The 24,942-nt window shown below is 35.5% G+C and overlaps 1 protein-coding gene and 1 long non-coding RNA gene across 35 annotated transcripts in view; one reads left to right on the top strand and one right to left on the bottom strand.

Moving 5' to 3' along the window:
• ADGRL3 (adhesion G protein-coupled receptor L3) overlaps positions 1 to 24,942 on the top strand; it is an 847,777-nt gene that overhangs the window by 614,951 nt on the left and 207,884 nt on the right. The window lies entirely within an intron of this gene.
• The window catches only part of LOC147581973 (uncharacterized), a 39,808-nt gene that overhangs the window by 8,668 nt on the left and 6,198 nt on the right, over positions 1 to 24,942 (bottom strand). For both annotated transcript variants that reach the window (XR_015250432.1, XR_015250433.1), the window contains exon 2: positions 9,513 to 9,623. This is a non-coding gene — a long non-coding RNA (uncharacterized LOC147581973). The remainder of the gene's footprint in view (positions 1 to 9,512; positions 9,624 to 24,942) is intronic.

Raw genomic sequence — 24,942 nt, 5'->3', positions numbered from 1 at the left:
TGACCAAATATTTTCTATGTGGTTGCATCTTATGCATGGGTTAGAGTCTGAAGTTAGTGAGCAAGGTCAAAACAAAAACAAAAATATAACCCACCTTCAAACATCCTCTAAATTATCCATAAAATACAATATATCCAACAGTGAGTTATTCCTCGATATCAGGAAATGTGAAAATAGAAATACCTAAAACCTCCTTTGGCTCTGGTGATGCGTGGTGAACAGTGTGGGGAGACAGAGAACTGAGGGAACACTGTCCCTATCCTCCTGTCACTCTGGACCATGCTGTCATTGATTAAAATGCTAAGTGGATTTTCCCCCAAATTCTTTCTGAATGCATATCGTTGAATTTAAGTCAGATGAATTTTGATGTGACAGTACTATACTGACTGCCAACTATTTGCCATGCATTTTACAGGGGACTGGCAATACAGCCCACATGGGCTTTACCGTGTATCGGAGAAAGTCAACAATAGATCAATTATGTAATGACATAATCAAGGGGTGTATGGGTGGCTCAGTCGGTTAAGCATCCGACTTCATCTCAGGTAATGATCTCATGGTTCATGGTTTCGAGCCCCATGTCAGGCTCTGTGCTGACAGCTCAGAGCCAGGAGCCTCCTTCAGATTGTGTGTCTCCCTCTCTCTCTGCCCTCCCACACTCGTGCTCGGCCTCTCTCTCAAAAGTAAAATAAACATTAAAAAAATCAGAAGAAGAAAAAAAGAAAAACCACTCAGCTGAACTGTGAAGAATGAAAGTGAATGTGTATTGAGTTGTATCAGTTCTTTATATATTTTGGATACTAACTCTTTATCAGAGATGTCATTTGAAAATACCTTCTCCCATTCAGTAGGTTGCCATTTAATTTTGGTGATTGTTTTCTTCGCTGTGCTGCTTTTTATTTTGATGTAGTTCCAATGATTTATTTTTGCTTTTGTTTCCCTTGCCTCAGGAGACATAATCTAGAAAAATGTTGCTGCAGGCTATGTCGGATTGCTTTCTATGCTCTCTTCAGGGATTTTTATGGTTTTAGGTCTCACGTTTAGGTCGTTTATCCATTTTGACTTTATATTTGTATAAGTGTAAAAAGTGAAAGAAGTGGTCCAGTTTCATTCTTTCCTATGTTGCTGTCCAGTTTTCCCAACACCATTTGTTGAAGAGACGATCTTTTCCCCGTTATGCATTTATTCCTCCTTTGTTGAAGATTAAGTGACCATATAATCGTTGGTGTATTTCTGGGTTTTCTGGTCTATTCCATTGATCTATGTTATCTGGTTTTTGCCAATACCATGCTGTTTTAATTACTACCACTTTGTAGTAAAACTTAATATCTGGAATGGTGAAACCTTACTTTGGCTGTTTGAGATCTTTTGTGGTTCCATACAAATTTTAGGATTGTTGGATCTAGTTCTGTGAAAATGTTGTTGGTATTTTCATAGGGATCGCATTAAATCCATAGATCACTTTGAGTGTATAGACGTTTTAACAGTATTTGTTCTTCTAACCCATGATCATGGAATGACTTTCCATTTCTTTGCATTGTCTTGAATTTTTTCATCAATGTTATATAGTTTTCAGAGTACAGGTGTTTCACTTTTTTGGTTAAGTTCATTCCTAGATTTTGTTTGGTTGTTTGTTTTTGGTGCAAGTATAAATTGGATTTTCTTAATTTCAATTTCTGCTGCTTCAGTGTATAGGAATGTAGCAGATTTCTGTACATTGATTTTGTATCCTGCAACTTTACCGAATTTATTTATCAGTTCTAGGTTTTTGATAAAGTCTTTAGGATTTTCATATATATAGCATCATGTCATCTGCAAATAGACTTTTATTCCTTCTTTGTTAATTTGGGTGCCTTTTATATTTCTTTATGTTGTCTAATTGCTGTGCCTAGGACTTCCAGTGCTATGTTGAGTAAATGTGATGAGAGAGGGCATCCTTGTCTTGCTCCTGACATTAAGGGAAAAGCTTTCATTTTTTCACCATTGACTATGATGTTGGCTGTGGGTTTTTCATATGAGACCTTTATTATGTTGAGGTATGTACCCTTTAGACCTTCTTTGCAGAGGGTTTTTATCATGAAGGATGTTGTACTTTGTCAAGTGTTTTTTCTGCATCTGTTGAAAGGATTTAATGGTTTTTATCTTTTTTTCTTATTGATGTGACATATCATGTTGATTGTTTTGTGAATTTTAAACCACGCTTGCATCCTGGGAAAAAAATCCCACTTGATGGTGGTGTATGATTTTTTTTAATATATTATTGGATTCAGTTTGCTAATATTTTGTTGAGGACTTTTGCATCTATATTCATAAAATATGTTTGCCCATAGTTCTCTTTTTTTGTGGTGTCTTTATTAGGCTTTGGTATCATGTGTCTTTATCTGACTTTGGTATCAGTGTGATACTGGTTTCATAGAATGAATTTAGAAGATATATACAGATATATATATATATATATATATATATATATATATATGAATAGTTTGAGAAGAATAGGTATTAACTCTTCTTCAGATGTTTGGTAGAGGGGCACCTGGGTGGCTTAGTCGGTCGAGTGTCCAACTCTTAATTTCAGCTTAGGTCATGATCCCAGAGTCGTGGGATACAGCCCTGCATCAGGTTCTGTGCTGAGCATGGGGCCTGCTTAACATTCTCTCTCTCTCCCTCTGTCCCTATCCCCCACTCATGTGTGTTCTTTCTCTCTCTAAAATTTTTTTAAAAAGTTAAATGTTTGGTAGAATTTGTCTGTGAAGCGATCTGGTCCTGGACTTTTGTTTTTGGAGAGTTTCTTGATTACTTATTCAATTTCATTACTAGTAATCAGTCTGTTCAAATTTACTATTTCTTCCTGCTTTAGTTTTGGTGTTATATATCTCTAGGAATTTAATCATTTCTACTAAGTTGTCCAGTGTGTTGGCATGGAGGTTTTCATAGTATTCTGTTACAATTGTTTCTATTTCTGTGGTGTTGGTTGTTATTTCTCCACTTTCATTAGTGATTTTGTTTATTTGGGTCCTCTCTCTTTCCAAATAATTCAATTAAAAATAGGCAGAAGACATGGACAGACATTTCTCCAAAGAAGACATACAGATGTCCAACAGACATATGAAAAGATGCTCAGTGTCCTTCAACATTCGGGAAATGCAAATAAAAACTGCAATGAGATAGTAACTCACACCTGTCAGATTGGCTAAAATCAAAAACACAAGAAACAAGTGTTGTCAAAAACGTGGAGAAAAAACCCTCTTATAATGTTGGTCGGAATGCAAACTGGTGCAACCAATGTAAAAAACACTATGGAGGTTCTTCAAAAAATTAAAAATGGAATTCTCTATGATCCAGTAATTGCATGGTTGAATATCCAAAAAATACAAAAACACGAATTCAAAGACATACACACATTCCTGTTTATTGCAGCACTGTTTACAATAGCCAAGCTATGAAAGTATCCCAAATGTCTATCAATACATGGATAAAGATGTGGTGGTGGTGTGTGTGTCTGTGTGTTTGTGTGTGTATAATGGAATATTATTCAGCCATTGAAAAAAATAAAATAGTGCCATTTGCAATAACATGGATAGAGCTAGAGAGTATAATGCTAAGTGAAATAAGTCAGAGAGAGAAATACCTTATGATCTCATTCATTTGTGGAATTTAAGAAACAAAACAAGCAAGCAAAGGACAAAAGAGAGAGAGAAAGAGAGAGGCAAACCAAGAAACAGATTCTTCAATATAGAGAACAAAATGATAGTTACCAGAAGGAAGGTGGCTGGAGGGATGGGGAAATACGGGATGGAGATGAAAGAGTACACTTACCATGATGAAAGAAAGAAAATAAAAATATAACATGATTTAAAACAAACAAACAAACAAAAGAACATGAGTCGGCCACACTTGAAGTTGAAGGATGGTATGATCAGGGCCCTGAATTGGAATAGTCATGGTATGTTAATTCATTTTTTCGCTAAGCAAATACTGATTAGGGCCTCATATATGCCAGGCTTTGATGGAATTGTGCAGTTTACAAATCTGTCAAGACTTGGCTTTTCATTAATCATACACTCTAGACAGGGGAGAGAAGTTAAAATGAATAAAAATTAAACAGATAAATGCACATGATACTTCTGGAACATAGCGAGATGAGCAACTGGAGATATAGACAGAGTACTTACATAGGGTTCAGATCAGGCACTTTTTTTTGTTTCCAAAGATAAAAACAAAGATGGACAGTAGTTAAAACAGTATAAAAACACATTTTTTTCCCCAGAACTATTGCAATGGGAGAAAAGAAACCTAGGTATATAGTGGGCATCAACTTCAAATACAGCATGGACAAGTGGGCATGCATAGCCAAGGAACAGGGTAGAAAATCCCTGTATAGAAAATTGTTAAGAAGAAATGTCAGGGGCCAGAGGGACTCTGGAAGCAACTTGATAGGATTCGTGCTAAAGACAGGCCAGAGTGATCAGACATCACCAAGGGATTGGTAGAGGATGAGGAACATGATCAGATACAGAGGGTGATCAGATATGGAGAGAATGGGGGGTTGTGGCTGACATGACTTAGTAGGGTTCTTGCTGTAACTGGATTTTACAAGGAAGTGCACAGAGGGTCATAAGAGAAGGTTCAGGTGTCTAATTAAAGTTTGGTCAAGCAGAGAATTTTTGTCAGCCTAGTAGGTCTTGAAAGGAGCTGAGTTGTTGTTGTTGTTTTTCTGTTTGTTTTTTTTTTTTCATGGGGGGTGGAGGGGCAGAGAGAGAAGGAGAGAGAGAACCCCAAGCAGGCTACACCTGCACCTTCATCAGGAACCGTGAGATCATGACCTGAGCCAAAATCAAGAATTGGATGCTTGACTGACTGAGTCACCCAGTTGCCCCAAGAGCTAGGGTTTTAAGATTGCTGAGGGGTTTAAAAACCTCTGAAGGGTTTTTACACAGAGTACTACATAATCTGATTTCAATTTTTAAAAGATGATTCTAGGTGGAAAGTAGCTTAAAGAGAGATAAATCCAATCATATTGGTATGGCTTTTCCTTAAAATTTCATTTACAGAATTCCCTCTTGCCACTTAAATTCTCTGAAGATTCTCTTCCCTTCTGTCCCTTCCATTTTCCACATTACTAGCCTAAGATAATGTGTGACTTCTCTTCTGTGATTAAGAAATAGCAGAAGGATTTGGAAACAGGCAAATTCACATTGCTGTGAGACCATGTGCTGAGCCCTTTGGAAGCAGGACCTGATAGAACACTTGCCTGGATTCCAATAAATGCCCAAGCGAGGGGTTATAGTCCCTGCAGGGAAGAAGAGCACTTACTAATACATAAGCAATGAAAAGACTACATTTGCTAGACCCATAAGGATCATATTCTCATGCTACACACAGAATACTGATTCTGTTAAAACAAGCATCATTTGAGACTCTTGGCTGGTGATTGGGAGGCTGTTAATCTGTTGATCAGGTTAGTCTGAATTGCCTCTGGAACTAGACACAATTGTGTCCACAATTGATGTGGTATGAACTGCGAAGAACGAAACTGGCAAAAGGGCTTATAGCTCAGATTGTAGTAGATTTTTATGTGCACTAAGCCTAGCATTTCTAAGTGTCCTATAGACATTGGGAAACTACAAAGGACATAAGCATAGAAGGCATAATTTGCATAGAAATGTTGATTAAAATGCGTAGGATGGATTGGGAGCAGAGAGATTAGTAAATTATTTCAAGAAAGGTTTCTTGAAAGTGCGAAATAAAAAACAGTAGCAATAGGAAGAATACACGATAGATTCCTAGACATTGTAGTTAAAGCATAATAAGACTTGGTGATTGGATACGAGAGATAATAAGAGATAATTATTTGATTTCCAGTTTGGATAATTTGGGTGGATATTGATAGTGTTCTGGAAGACAGAGGTAATTCATATCCAAACTAAAGATCACCCATTATCAATTTTTGGAAATACATGTAACATAAAACATGATTGGAAACTGTTTCCTTTCAGTGTATGGGAGATGTAAAAAACATAATTTCAAGGGTATCTGAGACCTTTAGCCTTTTACAAGTAATTGAATTGGCCCTTTGGTCACCAGGTGGTTAGTTATCACAAGATGTAATTTATTTAGAAAAGTATGACTAGTGGATTTATGTGATACTGAGTCTGATAAAGTTCTTTCCTGGAACCTGAAAGGCATGCCTGCCAGACTTTATTTAGGTTTTAATGAATGAATAAATGAAGCCAAGGCTATAGAGCGAAAACCACCTCTGGTTACCAAATGGTCCATGCCTTTCCTTTGTTTCACTATTTTGAAGGATTTTACTTCTTCATTTCAAATGTGTGTGTTCATTTGAGAGGGGTGCCTCAGGGCACACTTGTTTGTTGGTTAGATAAAACCATTCTTGAAGATAGAACAAAGAACATACAGGCTGCGCAGCAAGAGTATAAAACTCAGAACACCAGATGGAAAATGTCTTAGCTTTGTACTTGTGATTTCTTAAAAAGAAGAGAGGTAAACATTCACATTTTGCTTCTGTTTTTTTTTTTTTTTTTTTTTTTTCTGTTACATAAAAATGTGACGTTGAAATGTTAGGAAAAAATGGACTTAGAAGCAAACCCTCAGAGTTTTAAAATCACCTCCCCTAAGAAAGATTTGTAGTATTATTTTTCTTTGTAAAATCTACCCAGCAAAAATATTTTCTGATGAGCTTAAATGCATATGAACTACTGCTCTGGAGAATTTCTTAATTGAGTACTTCATTTTGGACTTTATTGAAATGTGTACTTTGAAAACATTGGTGAAATTTGCCATTTCCCACCTGGCACCAGCAACAGCTGGAGCCTGGACCGTGTTCAATGGCCTACACTCATGCAGCACTAATCTAAAGCAAATGCCACATTAAAAACTACCTCCCTGCCCCTTCTGTTAAACGTACCTCAGGTAAGAGGAAGAGCAGAATATTTTATTTGAGTTTGCCTTTCTCCTCTTTCCATTCCTACTTCTCTAAAACTATTATGAGTGGTCATGCTCTTAACTTTGAAATATTTATAGGAAAAAGATTCGTTTTAAATGAGCAGATGGGCCAGTTCTAAGACAAGCTGCTGTATTAATAAACATGTGTGGTGCTTTATCAGCAAAGGAGCCTATTTTGACATTTCTTCTGGATGATTTGTATAGCCTATCACTATCACACCTGGTGCAGGGACAATAAATGGGCACTTAATAGTCAAGCAGTGTGCGAACACCTTCCATTATAACTTCATTATGTCAGATATAATCATCTATTACTGAATGTCAGGCACTTAATTTATGATCAGTTGCCCTATGGAATTAGTGGCCATACAAATGAATGGTCCATTCATGTCACTTTCACTGTAAATTTCCTTCTCCTAATGCTGGCCCCTTTTGCAAACACATTTAAATAATTCGATACCCTTTTGGGGTTTTAGAATACAAAACTATTTGTTTATATTTAGCAAATTTGAGAAAAGGGCAAATGTGAATCACATATGATATAAAATTCCGTATGTGAATGTACCAATCTGTCCAAAATAATAGTGCGGTTTTTCAGTTTTCTTTACTAAGGAACTTTAGTTTGATTTTGGTAAAGTGACAGTGCTTTAGGGAAGAAACAAACAAACAAACAAACAAACTTCTCCCTGGAGATCTGTTGTACAACGATGTGCATATAGTTAACAATTTTGTAGTATACGTTTAAAATTTGGTTAAGAGTCAATTTTTATATGTGCTCTTTAACACAATTAAAAAACTTTTCCGCTGGACAGCGTAAACAAGTATATGTTCACAGGTGGCACTGTCATCAAACAGGCTGATATATACAGGACAGATAGTGAAAAGAAAAGAGAAGCATAGGTTTATGAGAGGGAAGCTGGGAGAAAGAGCAAAGGAACTACTTTGTAGGATTTTAACATCAGTGCTCCCGGGGCACCTGGCTGGCTCAGTTGGTTGAGCAGTTGACTCTTGATTTTGGCTCAGGTCATGATCCTAGAGCTGTGGGATTGAGCCCCGTGTCAGTCAGACTCTGTGCTGAGCATGGAGCCTGGTTGTGATTCTCTCTCTCTCTCTCTCTCTCTCTCTCTCTGCTCCTTTCCCCTGCTCACACTCGCTCTCTATAAAATAAAAATAAAAGCAAAATCAGTGTTCTGTACTATCATCTTCAGAATCTTCTGGTCCTTTTCTTTGAATGTGAGAACATACAGTCTATGTGTATGTGTCTATTTTCAAGATCACTCTTAGAACTTCAGTTCTTGTTAAGATTCCTGATGAATTATTATCTATGAAAAAGTTCCCTTTAGAGATGTCTCAACTCCTGTATAATGATATTAGCACTGGGGTGGTGGTAAGACCCACTATTTGGGGGGAAAATCTCAAAAACTATTTAACAATCAATAATACTATTGGACCTACCAGATTAGAAGGAAACAGTGTTACAGATAGGAAAATATTAACAGACTGATAATAGAGTTGGATGGTGTGAGAATGAATCTACATTTACTACCAACACCATAGCAGGATTATTTTTTTACTATATGAACTTCAGCCAGAGCTGCCAAAAAGAAGCTTCTGCCTATGTCATAATATTATGGACCTGGCTGTCTTCCACTCAGTTCTGGCTTTCAGGGTGATGAATGGTACCACTTGCACTGGAAGCATTGTGGCCGAAGACTGACTTCTTCCATGGAGTCAGAAGCTTAAAGGAATCATGTATTTAGAATGTTTGTCTTACACAACTGAAAGATGTCATCAAGAAGAAATAAGGGGAAAATGCTATAGGTGGTATATAACACTGAATTCATTTCTAATATCCTAAAGAATTTAAAAGCTCTGGTACTGTGAAAGAATGAAATTGCACTAATAAATTTGTATTTGGCATTGACCTAACTGCCTCTGATTTCTACTCTGTAGATGCCAGTGGTCAAGAGACCCATGAGTCTATAGACTATCCCATTGACTTGAATGACTGTAAAGTGTAAAGCTCAGTAAGATACTCAGGTTACAGGAGATGATCTTTTAATGACCAACCCAGAAAATACTGTTCAGATTTACTTGGTGAAAAATCACACTAAGGTGACTTAAAGTTACTCTAGCTGAGACTCTTTAGGGATGCAAACTCCCCAGATGAATGGATCAAGACGGCACTCATTTACAGATCTGAACTCTTGGGCAAGTGTAAGCAGAATCAGGGGGGAGCTGGCAGCCAGTCGCATTTGGCTAGCAAAATATTCCAAACCCTGCAGAGTAAGCTTCACATAGAAGAGCTCTGAGCCAGTTCAAGCACTAGACACTGACTAGACCTCAGTGCCTGTTCTAAACCACCAGTCTGGTACTTGGCAGGGACCTCTGGTAAATTACTGTCCTTTCTCCCATTATCTTACATCTATTTTTTCTCACGGCTTCATTGGATCTGCCACATCAGATATCTAGCTTGTCATCTGGAACCTTATTGGAAAACTTGTTTTTTTATAATCACTTGACTGGTTTAGAATCATTGTTTTTCTTACCTTTCTGAGCATCAGCTTTATATAGAGGCACATATAGTTTCTGCGGTGTCTGCAGGCAAGACCTTGATTGTTCTTCTGTGTAAAGTAAAAACCATTAAGGGATATTACCATCTAGAAAATAAAAGAAAAAATACACATTTATTTGTAAACTTACCCTCAAATTCATTTTATTTGTTACTGGTTTTGCCAAGACTGAATTGGGAATAGAAGCATATATCATGTTATAGAAGTGGTAGGAAAAATATGGGTTCCACTGAGATTTTGTTTGGAAACTAGCATAATTCTTGCAAGGGCACTTGGTTCATACTAAAATTGTGCAGTGGTAAATACTGCCTTTTTGTTCTACCTATGTTTATGGTATTTGAAAACCATGTAAGTAGTTTCAGTTATCATAGACCCTGATATTGGGCTTAACCCCTGCTAAGTGATAAAGCAAATGCAAGAAAATGTACTTTAAAATATTTTAAGTGTTTAATAAGAGAAGATGTTATTATTAAAGGTGAAAATCTTTTTAATTTTTTTTTTCTTTAATGAAACAGCACAGAGTGGAAAATACCATAGCAGTCATTTGCAATCAGCAACATGGAAGAAACCTGTGGTCCAATTATACAGTTGACCCTCGAAAAACACAGGGGTTAGGGCCACCAACCCCCCCACCCCCCCAGTCAAGTATCCACATGTAACTTTTGACTTCCCCAAAATTGAACTACTAATCATCTACTATTGACTAGAAACCTTACCAATAATATAAAAAATTAACTCATATTTTGTATATGTATTATATAGTATATTCTTAAAGTAAGTTAGAGAAAAGAAAATGTGACTAAGAAAGTCATAAGGAAAATACATTTACAGTACTGTATCAAAAAAAATCTGTATATCACTAGAGCTATGTAGTTCAAAACCATTGTTCAAGGGTCAACTATAATTTATTTAGGGTGTGTATGGTCACAATGAAAAGACTATAAATAATGATATTTACATATCTTTCCTTGAACACTAGTCATCCAATAAATTTTTGATGAATTTAATAGCAAACTTTGAGATATAGCATCTCTTTTAAGCTATAGGACAACTAAATGTAAATTACCTTCAGTTCAGTAAGAAATGGAGTAATTCCAAAATGTAAGCAGCTTTCTTTTCCCTCTTGGGTATAATTAGGACCATTGTTGTAATCATATCCATTAAACTGCTGGGATTTGGGAATAATGGATTTCTTTGCAGAAATTGAGTAAATAATATCTAAAGAAAAATGCCATAATTGAGAATTTATACTTTTACTATTGATTTATTCTTTTTTATGTTTCATATAGGTTAAGTGACTTGATCTGTTTATTTTCTAGAGTAGAAAAACTATTCATACATTAAAGTTTCAAAATCCTGTGATCCCTGAGAAAAATGTTTTATAACAAGGTTCTATCAAACTATATAAACTCATTGTTGTATGTGCTGTTCAAATCGTATCTGCTACACAAATAATTTGGACCTTGGCATCATTAAAGTCATAGAGCCAAGTGGAAACCATTTAAGTGCATTGTTTCCTTTATAAAATCCACTGGAGTTTTTCTTTTTTCTTGTATGATTTGGAGTAGTGCTACATGTTTAAATCATTAGTGTTACATGATTAAATGAAACTTTATAGTCTTTTGTTCCTTTTACCAATCAGATCCTGAATGTGTGATATTCAGGACATTGTTCATTTCTAAAACTATATGAATCTGAAGTACCATAATTTAAAGTCAAGAGAAATGTAAAACCCAAATGTCTTCCGTATGCTAATATTTTTCCTTGAATAACAATGTTATTCATGAATGCTTATTATAGCACTTATTAACATTTTGCTTTGAAACAACAGTATTTATTATAAAACAAATTCACTTCTGTGGAACTTTTCTAATACATTCTCAATTAGAAAAAAAAGGTAATGATTTCCATTTATTCGGTCATGTGAAATCTTTGCCTTTATAAACATGTAATTTAAAATATGACTTTCACTCAGCTTCTGTCCAACTGTAACTATAGGAGTAACACTGAATAATAGAAGAAAAATTGAAATCCAAGACTTAGGAAACATCATTAGAAATGTCATTAGCAAATAAAATAAGAACCAGAAAGGTCACCACTGGCTGAATGGCAATTTTAAGCCTGGTACAGTGTTTGGTGCTTCATTTGGTTATATCTAATTCTCATGGAAACTTGGGAAAGTAGGTATCATCATCTTCATTATACAAATAAGAAACTGAGGCTTAGAGAAGATGAGGTCGCTTATCCAGAACTATTAAGTGTTAGAGCCACAACTCTGGAAAAGATTGTAAACAGTAATACTGTTTTTGTAGTGAGTAAAAGATATGACAAAAGTAGCAAAATACTAGTATGTCTTAGGAAACAACCTAAAAATTAAAATTAAGATAGCCTTCTAAACAGCCAAGATCACACACACTGTTATCGGTAATTATGCCTTATTTCCCAGAGACAGGATTTCAGGGGGATGGCCTTGCATTGTTATTTCAGAGTTAAAAGAAGTGAGTTGAATTCCATTTGTCAGATACTTATATGCAGTCAGGAGTAAGGTTTAGAACTGTGTTGTTTGTTGTGGTTGTTGATAAAGTTTGTTTCTCATCAGATTCTCATTACAATGGGTCACATTACCCAGACCCCAAGCTGAAACTAAATATAAACCACATTGTGATGATTTTTAGTAATAATTACACTTTCTGGATTTCATCACAGGGGGAAAGAAGTGTTCATGAACCACTTTGACCATCTCATTATATATAAAGATAAATATCAAATTTAAAATGAAGAAACCTCATGAGTAGTTCTGAAAATGCAGAGCTATTTTAAGAGTGTGTTTACAGTGGTTTGAACTGACTTACCAGAAGCAATGTAAACCTAGCTCTATAAAAAAGGAAACTTAGAAATAAACAGGAAATTTTTATAGAATTTTTCATGGTGGTGAAGCATTTGTGTTATTGAGGATTCTGTTTAATATAAGATTGTCAAGTAGGTAAAACTCAAGACCATTCTCCTATTTGTTGAAACTTCAAATTTTATTTACATGGAGTAAACTAAAACTGCATAGGAACATGTAAAATTGAGTTAATTTGGTTAACTATAGATAAAGATCTAATATATAAATATGTATATCAATCACATCTTAAGTAGAAAAATTGAAAAATCATCAGCTGTATTACATTAATGACTGAAATCTTATCACAAGAAAAACTATGACTTCTCTGGTTGAAAGTGAAAAAGGTCTGTGTCCTTTATCTTTAAGAGTAAGACTGAAGATGCTGATTCATTTGATTACTTCCTTTTGTTATATTTTATTGTAGAAGAGATAAAAGGATTGGTTCAATCTAATGAGAACTAAATGGCTCTGTCTATAAACTCTCATTCATTTCTATGTCTAAGTGCCTAAAGCAGATGGAAACAAACTTTTTAAAAATCTGAGTTGAATCCTAGTGAGACTAACACAAAAGTGATCTTCACCATCACTTAATATGAAGAGTTGTGTTGAGAGAGTGATTTTCTTTAAAAAAACTTGGTAAGTAGGGTGTGGTGCGGGAGTGGAGCAGGAAGAGGGTGTGTGCTACAGCATTGAAAACTCTCATACTTTTGTGGTAGTTTTAAAATGTGTGCTGCTATCCACGGTATTCTTGGTTTTTATATGACTAAAGTTCGTAGTTATACTGTGGTACTTGAATTAACTAATGAGAAAAATTATTCTCATGGTAACTTTTTCATTGCCATAGTGTATCTGGTTCTTTTAGTTAGTTGGTTGCTTTTGATTCAGTTATAGGTTCTGGAGATAAAACATGAAAGATTATAGTCTGCCAAAAAAAAAAAAAAAGGCAAATCTAGGTTCTCATGTAATATCATAGAATGATGTTACCTTTTTTATTTATTTATTTATTTATTTATTTATTTTTTTTTTTTTTTTTTTTTTTTAATTTTTTTTCAACGTTTATTTATTTTTGGGACAGAGAGAGACAGAGCATGAACAGGGGAGGGGCAGAGAGAGAGGGAGACACAGAATCGGAAACAGGCTCCAGGCTCTGAGCCATCAGCCCAGAGCCCGACGCGGGGCTCGAACTCACGGACCGTGAGATCGTGACCTGGCTGAAGTCGGACGCTTAACCGACTGCGCCACCCAGGCGCCCCACCTTTTTTATTTAAAGGAATTAACTTTTAACTAGTGGTGTCATTTAGTTTTCACAAACACACATGAAATGATATAAATCTCTATTTACATAGGTGAAAAGATAAACTGAGGCATTATTTTTTTTTAAAAAAATAAGAGTTTACTTAAGCAACACTCAGTTCGAATCAGGCAGCATCTAATCGAGCAGATAGAAAGGAACACCAAGGAGCTATACAAAATGACAGATTTTTATGAGCAGAAGGGAAAAGGAACAAGAAAATTACACAGTAGTTCCCCCAGCAGATGCTTAAAACCACGGGTAGTAGGAAACACTCTGTGTACTATATTTTTCCTATACATACCTGTGGTAAAGGTTAATGTATAAATTAGACACAGTAAAAGATTAACAGCAACTAATAATAAAATAGAACAAGGGCACCTGGGTAGCTCAGTTGGTTAAGCATCCGATTTCGGCTCAGGTCATGATTGCACCGTTCATGGGTTGGAGCCCCACATCAGGCTCCTCACTGACAGTGCAGAGTCTGCTGGGGATTCTCTCTCTTCCTCTCTCTGCCCCTCCCCCACTTGATTCTCTCTCTTTCTCTTTCTCTCTCTATCTCTCTCACTCCCTCTCTCTCTGTTTCTCACAAAATAAAAAAACTTAAAAAATATAGAACATGTATAACATACTGTAATAAAAGTTATATAAATGTGGTCTGTCTTTCAAAATATCTTATTGTACTTTACTCACCCTGCTTATGATGGTGTGAGATGATAAAATGGCTACCTGATGACAGAAAGTGAGGTGAATGAGGTAGGCATTGTGATGTGGTATTAGGCTACTACTGACTTTCAGATAGTGGTGGTTCTGAAAGAGGATCATCTGCTTCTGACCCACAGTTGACTATGAATAACTGAAACTGCACAAAGAGAAAATGCAGGTAAGGGGAGGGGACTGCTATTCTAGGGGGAAAAAAAAGCAGGTTGGATACTGCAAGGTTACTTTCCTTACAGGGGATGGTAGGGGCCTATCAGACCTATCAGACCACATACCTAACTAGTGCTGACCAAGCCACTTCCTGTTTCACCAGTTCAAGGTTCCATTTCTGGGAGAGCCAAAACTGTAATTAAGTCTTGGTTTGGTAATATGAGGCTTAGCAAAACGACTCAATTTGGGGCCTGTTGTCTTGCGTTTTAACAGATTAGGGAAAGGGAAGGTCTAACAGTTCGTGAGTGGTAATAACACATCTGGAGTATACCCTTTTGGGAGTCTAAGTGTGAGCTCACTCTTCTAAATCATTCAGCATCTCCACATATGGCCTTTAACTGGCCATATGAACTTCTCTATTTGCACTTTTCTCTTTTTCAGTGTTTATTTTACTAGTTACTGTGCTGGGGCCTTTGGGAGGTTATGATAAAGGTGTTTGCTGTTATTTTTTAGTTTTCCCACTGTCCCCTCTTGAAATGAGAATTTTCCCCTAAAAGAATGAGTCAGATAATTTGGGAAATAGCCCAAGTTCATGAGTTTGCATCTGAATTTGGAAGAAGGAAAGGGTTAAAAGAATTACTGCTAAATATGATACTTAAGACAAAGTTTCCCTCTTCATTGATAGGACCAGAAGTTGTTTGCGGTTTGTTTGTTTGTTTGTTTGTTTGTTTGGGTTTAAATTTTATCTTTTAGAATTGTTTCCTTCCCTCTGTCCTCTTTTTCTATTCCAAGTCTAATGAAGATTTCCTCCTTGAACTTCCTCTAATCTCTAGGGACAGTAATAACTAAATTCCAGGTGTCTGTTACCAGTGTAAACTAAAAACTTACATTGGATAGGTTTTTAAAGTCAAATACCTGACATTCTTCTGAAGACAAGCCATTAGCTGGCCTGCCAGCCCTGGCCCTGCCCCTTGTCTTTCTTCATCTCTTACTTTCTATATTCTAGGTCTTTCTCCTTTTTCTGTCTCTCATTTTGCCTAATCAAAAACAACCATGACAACACTAAAAATCCTAGTTTAAACCTTGAATATTTGAAAATTCAAAGTATGAAATTCCTTAGGCATAACTAAAAATTACTGGTTCCCACCAGGACTTTCCAATAAGCTGGAGGCTCACTTATATATTTGCATATAAATTATGTAGTTTCTTAAATTTCCATATACATCCTTAGGCCTTACAAATATTCTCAGGTGATTTTCAAGTCAAAATCACAGTAGCTTGTGCCATTAAAGAAATTCGTTTTGAAGTGTCTATTTTCCATACCTTTTCGGCTAACTGCTCATTGTAATTGACCTAAAACTTTACATCAGCACCACATAGTTTAAGAGATTTTGAAAATGGAAATGAGAACAAGAAGTTAAAGAAGGTATAAGGGCAGAAAAACTTTCCCTTCTCCCCTTCTGGATTTATTGGCTGATTTCATCAATAGTTTGATATAAGACAGATTAACAAGAGAAAAGCAAATTCAATCTTACTTGTACGGGAACCCCAAAGATATGAAACTCAAGGGCAAATCAGTCAGTTGAGGCTTATATACCTCCTGAACTAAGGATTGAGCTGGAGGCCTGCGACTTCAATGGGGAGAGGGTAATTCACAAGGTGATGAGAAGAGTCTATGTTTATTAATTAGATGTTTGTCTTGCCAAACAGAAAGGTCTTTCATATAAAAAATTACCTCTGGTATTAGCCCTCTTTCTGGACAGGCCCCCTATCTAAATTCTATTAGGTACTCAAAGGAGAGGTGCAAGGTTTTCTTGAGTCTGCTAGGTCTTGACTGACTTAAACTGGAAATAATCCACGTGCCAAAGTGGCACATTTTGGGGTGGCAAATTCTGCCTCCCTGTAAGGGCAAGACAGATTTGTTTCAAAGAATATGTCACACAAGAAGGACACAGTGTTTTTGAGGAGAAGGAACACAGCCATGAAATAATTCAACCCATGAGATAATTTCAAAATTGTAGAATGGAAGAAAAATTTTTGTCGCATAGAGTAAAATAAATTACCATGAGGAGAAAATGATTTCCATTGCTGCATGCCTGTATGAATACTGAAGTTAAGTGTAGGTGCCTGATGTTTTCTTGAAAGTTTTTAATTCCTTGCTGCCTAAACTTCACTCTTACCTTGGCACACCTTGTTATTGCAGTAAGTACTTGTAGTGGGAGGGTGTGGGGCATGGGGAGAAGCAGGCATATGTAGAGATAGATGACTGAAATTGGGCTTGAGTCAGTTGTAAGAGCCAGGAAAGTTGACGCTGTGGGTATTTTGCAATCATTTGTTTAATTAGCTGAAACTCCTAAGGGAAAATTTTATGAAATGGCAAACTCCCAAAGCCAAATTTAAATCTGTATTTCTATGTGTGCAGAATTTCATAACACAGAGATGTAAAAAAGGTACTAGTGAAAAGCACTGTATAGTTGAGACCTTTAAATACCAAAAGCAGTATCTTACAGAGAAATGTGAAAATAAATTATATAAGTTAAAATATTATTCATGTGAGAGAACTAAGGTAAAGGTTTACAGATGGCTAAGAAAATCGTATTTTGGCTAGGAGCGTTTTTTAAAATTCCCTCCATTCTCCCCCACCCTGTTTTTGTTTCCTGTGAATTTTTCTACCTAGTTAAGTATATAATCAAGTTTATATTCTGTTATTGTCTAATGGATTTTTTGATCTACAAGATATCTACTTTTTAAACAACTAAAAGAATATCTCTAAAAGCTGTAAGTCTTCATCATTCTGCTTTGGTACGTTCAAAGGTTAGATTTAAGTGACTGGTTGATTGAAAAGGCCAGTGAGCTGGGTTTCTTTTACACTTGGTTACGCAGGCACAAAGACACTTGTGGACTTTCTCCTGCAGGAGAAAAAAAGCATCTGGCCAAAGAGCCATCTTCTCAGGTATATGCGGTTCAAAAAAAAACAAAAACAAAAACAAAAACCTACCATACCATTTAGAAAACCAAAACCTTATTAATGTATTGATTTCAGATGAATGAAATCCATCAATTTTATCATAATCCTAAGACTAGAGGATGAGTCTATATAAACTCTACTCAAAAGCAGCTTGGGTTTTGTATGAGGATGCATCATTTGCTGTTTTCAGTAGCTGATGACTTTGGTATCATTTTCTTAAATAGATCAGTTAAATAGATGCTTCTCATCATGATTGCATGTGGTCTGCACTGAAGATGTAGTTTATACATTGGAGATTGGAAACAGGTGTTCCAGTGCTGATCCTAAAAGGGCTATTATAAATTGCTTTCAGTAGTAGGCTATGAGGAAATATGTGCAAGAAAAGAAAAAGAGCAACTTACAATTCTTATAATAATTACCCCCTCTGTACAAGTATTGAGTGATTTAAATGGACAAGGGGAATAAAGAGAACCAGGGGAGTAAATCTTTCAAAATGAGGGTCTAGGTGGGAAGGGTGTAATAGAACAGAGACAGAGAAACAGATTTACCTTTCATGCTATAAAATGGTTTAATTCTTTCACTTTTAGAAAGTGGGTCAAAGTCAATGTTGTTTCTGAATTTGTAGATACAAACTTATAGAGATGCAAAATCCATGTAGCACAGACACCTAGCTAGATGCCCACTAGTATCTGTTTGCCCTTTCTTCTGTGATAACGGAGACTTCATTTTTAGCTGGACTCCTGACTACTGGGAGTAAAGAGATTTTGTCTTGCAGCTAAGGTATGTCTTAACCAATAACACATAAATGGAAATGATATGTGCAACTTTCTGGAACTGTTCTTGAATAAAGGTGTCATTCTCCCTCCCTTTTTTATTCTTCCTATGGGCTGGTTGCAGTATGCTACAGCAGCCATTATGGATCACAAAATAGACCCTTATGTGTTAAGGAAAAGTAAAGAACATGATAGAAGATGCCTGCGTCCATACCAGCCCAGAAACCTGTTTTAAGAGAGAGAAATTAAATGATCCCTCGCATTAGCCATTTGTTATGTTGGATTTTCTGTCACTAACAGAGAAACTTCATCTTTTATACTCTAGCATAAGATCCAATAACAGTTTCACGAGTAGACTGTGCCTATATCACGTTTACGAGGATCTCTGCCTCTCAAAAATGCATAACAAATGTGAAAACTGTATATATTTTTGTGTTTTCTATTTCATCTTTGTTTCCTTTATTCTTGTGCTAGTTTTACTGATAGCAGTCGCTGTCAGTAAAACAAAAGTAGCAGTCAAAAGAGGTTTGAGAATAAAAATTAACTATATATATTTACTTTTTTTTTCCCTCTCTAAATTAGGAAAAGACTGTCTAAAAGTGAGTGCTGGCATTAAACTCACTGTTGTGTGGTTTGAGCTGCTTTAAATACTGCCATTAATGTAGACTTCATATCTATTCCAACTACCTTTGCCTTTTTGCAAACTCTCTGCACTTCGTGTTATTCCAACAGACTCAAACCGCACTCACTGCTTTTGGACTGTTTTCTTTCCCTTCTCCGACCAGCTTCCTCTTTCTCTCGTGCTACCATGTATTTATCTCTCTTTAACACCTAACCACACACTGTGCAATTATTGTTGACATGTCAGCCAAAGACAACTGAACTGTTTGTTCCTGCAGGGGATTTGTGTGTCTAGACTAATGGTCACACAGTAGCAGCCCATTAAAAATTAGGAGAGAAAAAGGAATGACAGACAGTAGGAAAGAAGGAAGAGATTTTTCTTTAAGAAAGCCAGCTTTCCACTTTATATTTATTTTAAAATTGTTATGTGGATAAGCGCAGTCATCGAATACATTCTAATACGTATGACAAACAGCTTTATTATAATTTTGTGTTTTGGTATTTTCTTTGCATTTTAATTTTCTTTGAGGCATAAAATCTCTTGGAACACCACCTTACCTCTTCCTTTTTGGACAATCAAGAGCCTATTCGTGAAAAGTGGTCAGGTCTCTCATTATGTTTCTCTCTTCTCTTTTATTAACAATTATCACTCCGCTGTGCACTGTTTAGTAACCCAGAATTGGCTCAGTAGTATTATGAACCTTTAATGATAAAAATCAGTAGCTTCCTGGGAAATATGGCAATTTGGGGGAAAATCGGAAGAGATTACAGGGATCTAGTAACATATTTAAACTGAGACAATGTAGATATTTACATGATGGCAGGTAAACCAACTCTTGTCAGCAATTGTCTCCACCAGTACTATTATATTGATGTGTAGTCTTAAGTATGCTTTCACAGCATTTATTGGCATAACATTTTTTTATCCTTTATTCTTTGTGAAATTTTATATTTACATAAAGTCTTACTTTTTAATTAAAAACATATACATGCTTCAGGGCACCTGGGGGACTCAGTTGGTTAAGCATCCGACTTGAGCTCAGGTCATGATTTCATGGTTCATGAGTTTGAGCCCCGCGTCAGGCTCTCGGCTGACACCTCAGAGCCTGGAGCCTGCTTCAGATTCTGTGTCTCCCTCTCTTCTGCCCTTCCCTGCTCACTCTCTCTCTCTTTCTCTCTCTCTCTCTCTCTCTCTCTCTCAAAAGTAAACAAACATTAAACAATTAAAAAAACAATACACATACTCATGTAAAGCATATTTAAAAAAAGAATAAAATTCAAAATTACTTGTATACCCATTTCCCAGAAGTTACTGATATTATTATCTTATTTTATAGCTACCTAGCCTTCTGTTCTATTTATACAGGGAACACTATTGTACATTCTGTTTTGCAACCTATTTTGTCAACTTCAAAATAGGTCATGGAAAAACTGTCCACATCAATAAATGTTTTTCTACAAAATTATTCATGTTGTTATAATATTTTATTTGTAGGGGTATAATATAATGTATTCAACCAATCTAATATTATGGGACACAGGATAATTCCAATTAGTTCATGTTATAAATAGCACTGCCATAAATATTATTGCAAACTGCATGATTATATTTTTTGTAAATATCCATGATTGTGTCCTTAGACAAAATTTTTAAGTAATGAAATGTCTAAATTAAACAATAGCAAAATGGCATAATGCTTTTTTAAATGTTCATTGATAATTGTTTTGCAGAAATATAATACCAATTTATAATCTAAGCAGCTCTGTATGGGGAAGCAGACAGAGCTTTACCCAGAATCTTACCAACTCTGTAGAACCATTAAAAAAAAAAAAAGTTTGCCAACTCAAGGGGGAGGTACTGTGTGTGTGTGTGTGTGTGTGTGTATGGTATGAAAGTTGATATTACACTTTTTTGGTGAAGATTTGTTACATTTTTATCATAGAATTCTGTTGCTTAAAAGTCCCAAGTCGAGGGGTTGCCTGGGTGGCTCAGTCAGTGGAGCATGCATGCACCTCTTGATCTTGGAGTTGTAGGTTCCAGCCCCACATTGGGTATAGCGCTTACTAAAAATAAAATCTTAAAAGAAAAGTCCCAAGTAGGAATTTATATTAAATGAAAATAAATAAATATAAGTAAATATATATGTGTATGTATATATATATACACATATATAAACAGTGATAGAAGAAAGGCAGAATGTTCTAATGTTTTAATTAAGTCCTATATCTAAAATTTTATCTTATAAAACCAGTCCTATTTTTGGTACTGAGTTATAGTAGTTCTTATTTTTAATTCTGAAACCATGTGTATTAGTTTCCTAGGGCTGCTGTAACAAAGCACTCTATATTTTAATGGCTTCAAACAATAGAAATTTATTCTCTCCATAATTTTGAAGGCTAGAAGTTCAAAGTCAAAGTAACAGCTGGACCATGATCTTTCCAGAGTCTTTAGGAAGAGATCCTTCCTTGCTTCTTCAAGCTTCTGGTAGCCTCAAGAGTTCCTTGGCTTGTATCAGTGTAGTTCCCATTTCTGCCTCCATCTTCACATGGCTACCTTTCCTCTGTCTGTCTTTGCACACCAGGATATGGGTTTATAGCCCACCCAACTTCAGTTTGACCATATCTTAACTTGATTGTATCTGACAAGATGCTATTTTGTACACTTATAGGTACCAACTTTAAGACTTTAACCAAGCTCTTTTTGGAAGACACATTTCAAACCATAATACCATGTATCCAAATTTTTTTTCGATATATTATAACTAGTTTTGGGAATGAGATAATAGTTTTTACTCCTATGTTGATAATTTTAATAGTATTACCTCATGCAAGGAGAAACTAATTAAATGATCATACTTTTTAAAAGCTTAATTTAGCATCCTATGACTACTGTTTCAACAATTCTCCTGCATACAAATAAGAGAAAAATCAAAATACATTGAGGATTTTCTGAGACATGCTACTGATGTCACAGGCATCTAGATCATGGCAGAAGGTGGTGAAGAGAGCTCCAGTGTATTCATATTTCTGTCCATATCACTAAAGGTCTGCTTTATGTAACTGTCTAAATAGTTCATAATTACTGAATCGGCTTGGATAAAGAGGAAGTATAGTATAAACATTCTAGTAAGTTAAGCTCTTAGCAATACACAGTGAAGTTTATGATGGTAATAACCAGTTTTCTTCTACTGAAATGTCTTAGACACTGTTTTAAAAATATTATTCATTTTAAATTGGTCTGGATTCCTTGTTTCTGCTGTAAGTTCTATTGATTATTTTGTTTTGTTTTTATTATTTTTTTTCATTTCTCACAAAAAGATGAAAATGTATGTCACTTTCTTTATTAAGGCCCTTACTACAATTTGTGAAAATCCCATTCTGCCCATAGAAATGCTCAAATTTCACTTTAAATTCAATATTTTTTTTAAGATTGCATTACCAATGAAGTATTGCTTCCTTAGGGCACAAACTTCTAAATGCTGACTGCTCTCTTTATTACCAAGCTTCGCTTAGTGCTGAAGCTCTCTGTATCATTAAGATAGATTCCAATGTGTTTTCTACTTTTCTGTGATGACAGTGATGTTTTATATAATTTTTGTGAGATGTGGTTCAAACACTGGATCCCCCTTCATTCAATGAGCAAAAGCTGGCATGTCAGCTGCTATGTAACCCCAATAAACAGTCTCTGTGCAGCACTTTTGGAAGGTTTTCTTATCCATTTTACATAGAAGTTATATGTAGCCTTTAGAGATAGTTCTGTATCTTCTGTTCCTTGTCTCTGATTTTAATTCTCTTTGGGTTAAATTTCCAATTCTTTCTCATAGATATTATATTCGTTTAATATCTAAATGCCAGCTGTGACTTCATTTCTTACAAACAAAGAGAAAATGCAATCAACATAACTAAACACATTTAGTTTATTCTTAATTTGAGGACTGCTTAAAATATTTTCATATTCCAGTAAACATTGCCTTGGGTATTTTAAGTATAAACACATTACATGTAAACAATGCTTTTGCAAAGCAGACTGACTTAAAAATATCCACTTGAGTTGTATGGCATAATATAGCATATTCAGGCAGATTTTCAGCATTATTGTATTTTCCTACTTTCTCCTTTTGTGGACATCAGAATCTGAACTCCTGATAGATATGTACTGTCATCTGATACAGGTCTGGATGAAAATGGTGAGCAGAGGAACTCCTTAATTCAGAACATTGTGATGGTCAGTTCACATTCGCTAATATTTGTTGAGGACACACCATGGGCCTTATGCACTCTGCTAAGCACCTAGTGTTTGTTTCTCCTTTTATACTCATAATAGTTCTGAGCTATTTTTTCTTCCATTTTATATGTATAGACACTAAATCCTAGAAGAATTAAGTAATCAAATTTCTTGTTCTAGTTTTAAATGCTATTATTCCATTTAACACAAACTTATCAGCAGTGAAATAAAAACACTAGAATGGGTTCTGCTATGACTTTAGCTTCTCGTACCATCCTTAGTGAGATGACAAAGTTAACTTGACTAACTAACTAAATACTCCGCATCCATTTTAGATCCTTTGCCTAATTTTGTTCTAGGCCAAAGATTTTCAGACTGTGACAGAAAAAAGCATATTGCTAACGACAGATAAAATGTCAGCATAACAGCACTGGTTCTCTGGAATCTCTCTAGACACGTTTTGTTTGTTTGTTTGTTTGTTTGTTTGTTTGTTTGTTTTCCCTCAGCATTTTACCCTTAAAGTGGATAATCTATTTGGGTTAGGTCTGTGACTTCTTTATAGCAGCATTAAATATCTTCCATGTCACAAAAGATTGTAATTAAGTGAAAAATATAGTGCAACAAAGGGGAAAAGACAAAAAAATAACTTTAGATAAAGCAAATTTATAAATCACTTACTATGAAGATATACTACTACTGAAAATTCTGTCCTCGGGCACCTGGGTGGTTCAGTCAGTTAAACAACAGACTCTTGGTTTCTGCTCAGGTCATGATCTCAGTGTTCATTCCTGGGATTGAGTCCCAGCATCTGGCTCTGTGCCTACACCTCAGAGACTGCTTGGGAATCTCTCCTCTGTCTCTGTCCCTCCCCCTGCTTATGCATGCATTCTCTAAATAAATGAATAAATAAATAAATAAATAAATAAATAAATAAATAAATAAATAAACAAACACTTAAAAAGGAAATTCTATCCCCAAATGGAATCATCTCCCCCAAGGCATTACCTTACTGGAAAAAAAAAACCCAAACAAACCACATTTCTTAATAATGAAAGTGAACTAAAAAGTGAGTCAATGGCATTTTTAATCATTCAGCGTAAAAAAGGAAATTTGAATTAAATAGTTCATATCTATTACTCTAAAAGATGTAATTCTATCTTGTGTATCTACTATTTTTATCACATATATTGTTTTAATATCCAAGTTTTATTTATTTTTAAATACAGTGATTTATATAAAACTCATATTATGCAGAAAAATTATGAAAATCCTTAGTAGTCACTTAAGTGAGTAGGTATGTATAGCTCAGAAAGAGATATGTATTCATTTCAGGAGCATTTATTAAGTACCTATAGTGTGAATAACAAATTAAGGTTCTTGGTTTCACGCATTTGAGTGTCATTTGTAGGGGACAGTTATACAGAGTAACTCTGGTAGAGATTTTGTTAAGAATATCACTATGGGGCACCTGGGTGGCTCAGTCGGTTAAGTGTCCAACTGTGCATTTCTGCTCAGGTCATGATCTCATGGTTTGTGGGATCCAGCCCCATGTTGGACTCTGCGTTGACAGAACAGAGCCTGTTTGGGATTCTCTCTCTCTGCCCCTCCCCCACTCACGTGCACTCTCTTTTTCTCAAAATAAATAAACTTAGGGGGGAAAAAAGGATATCACTCTAAACTGGTGTTCCCTGAAATTATATTTTGAAGATTGTTTTCCTTTTTGAGATATTATATAGAATCAACTTCTTCAATGATATGTGAAATAATTTAT

Source organism: Puma concolor, chromosome B1 (genome assembly GCF_028749965.1).
Source record: "Puma concolor isolate L17-30 chromosome B1, mPumCon1.1.hap2, whole genome shotgun sequence".
NCBI classification, from domain to species: domain Eukaryota; kingdom Metazoa; phylum Chordata; class Mammalia; order Carnivora; family Felidae; genus Puma; species Puma concolor.
Note: the sequence above shows the minus strand (reverse complement) of the source record. Positions and strands in the feature narration are given on the sequence as shown.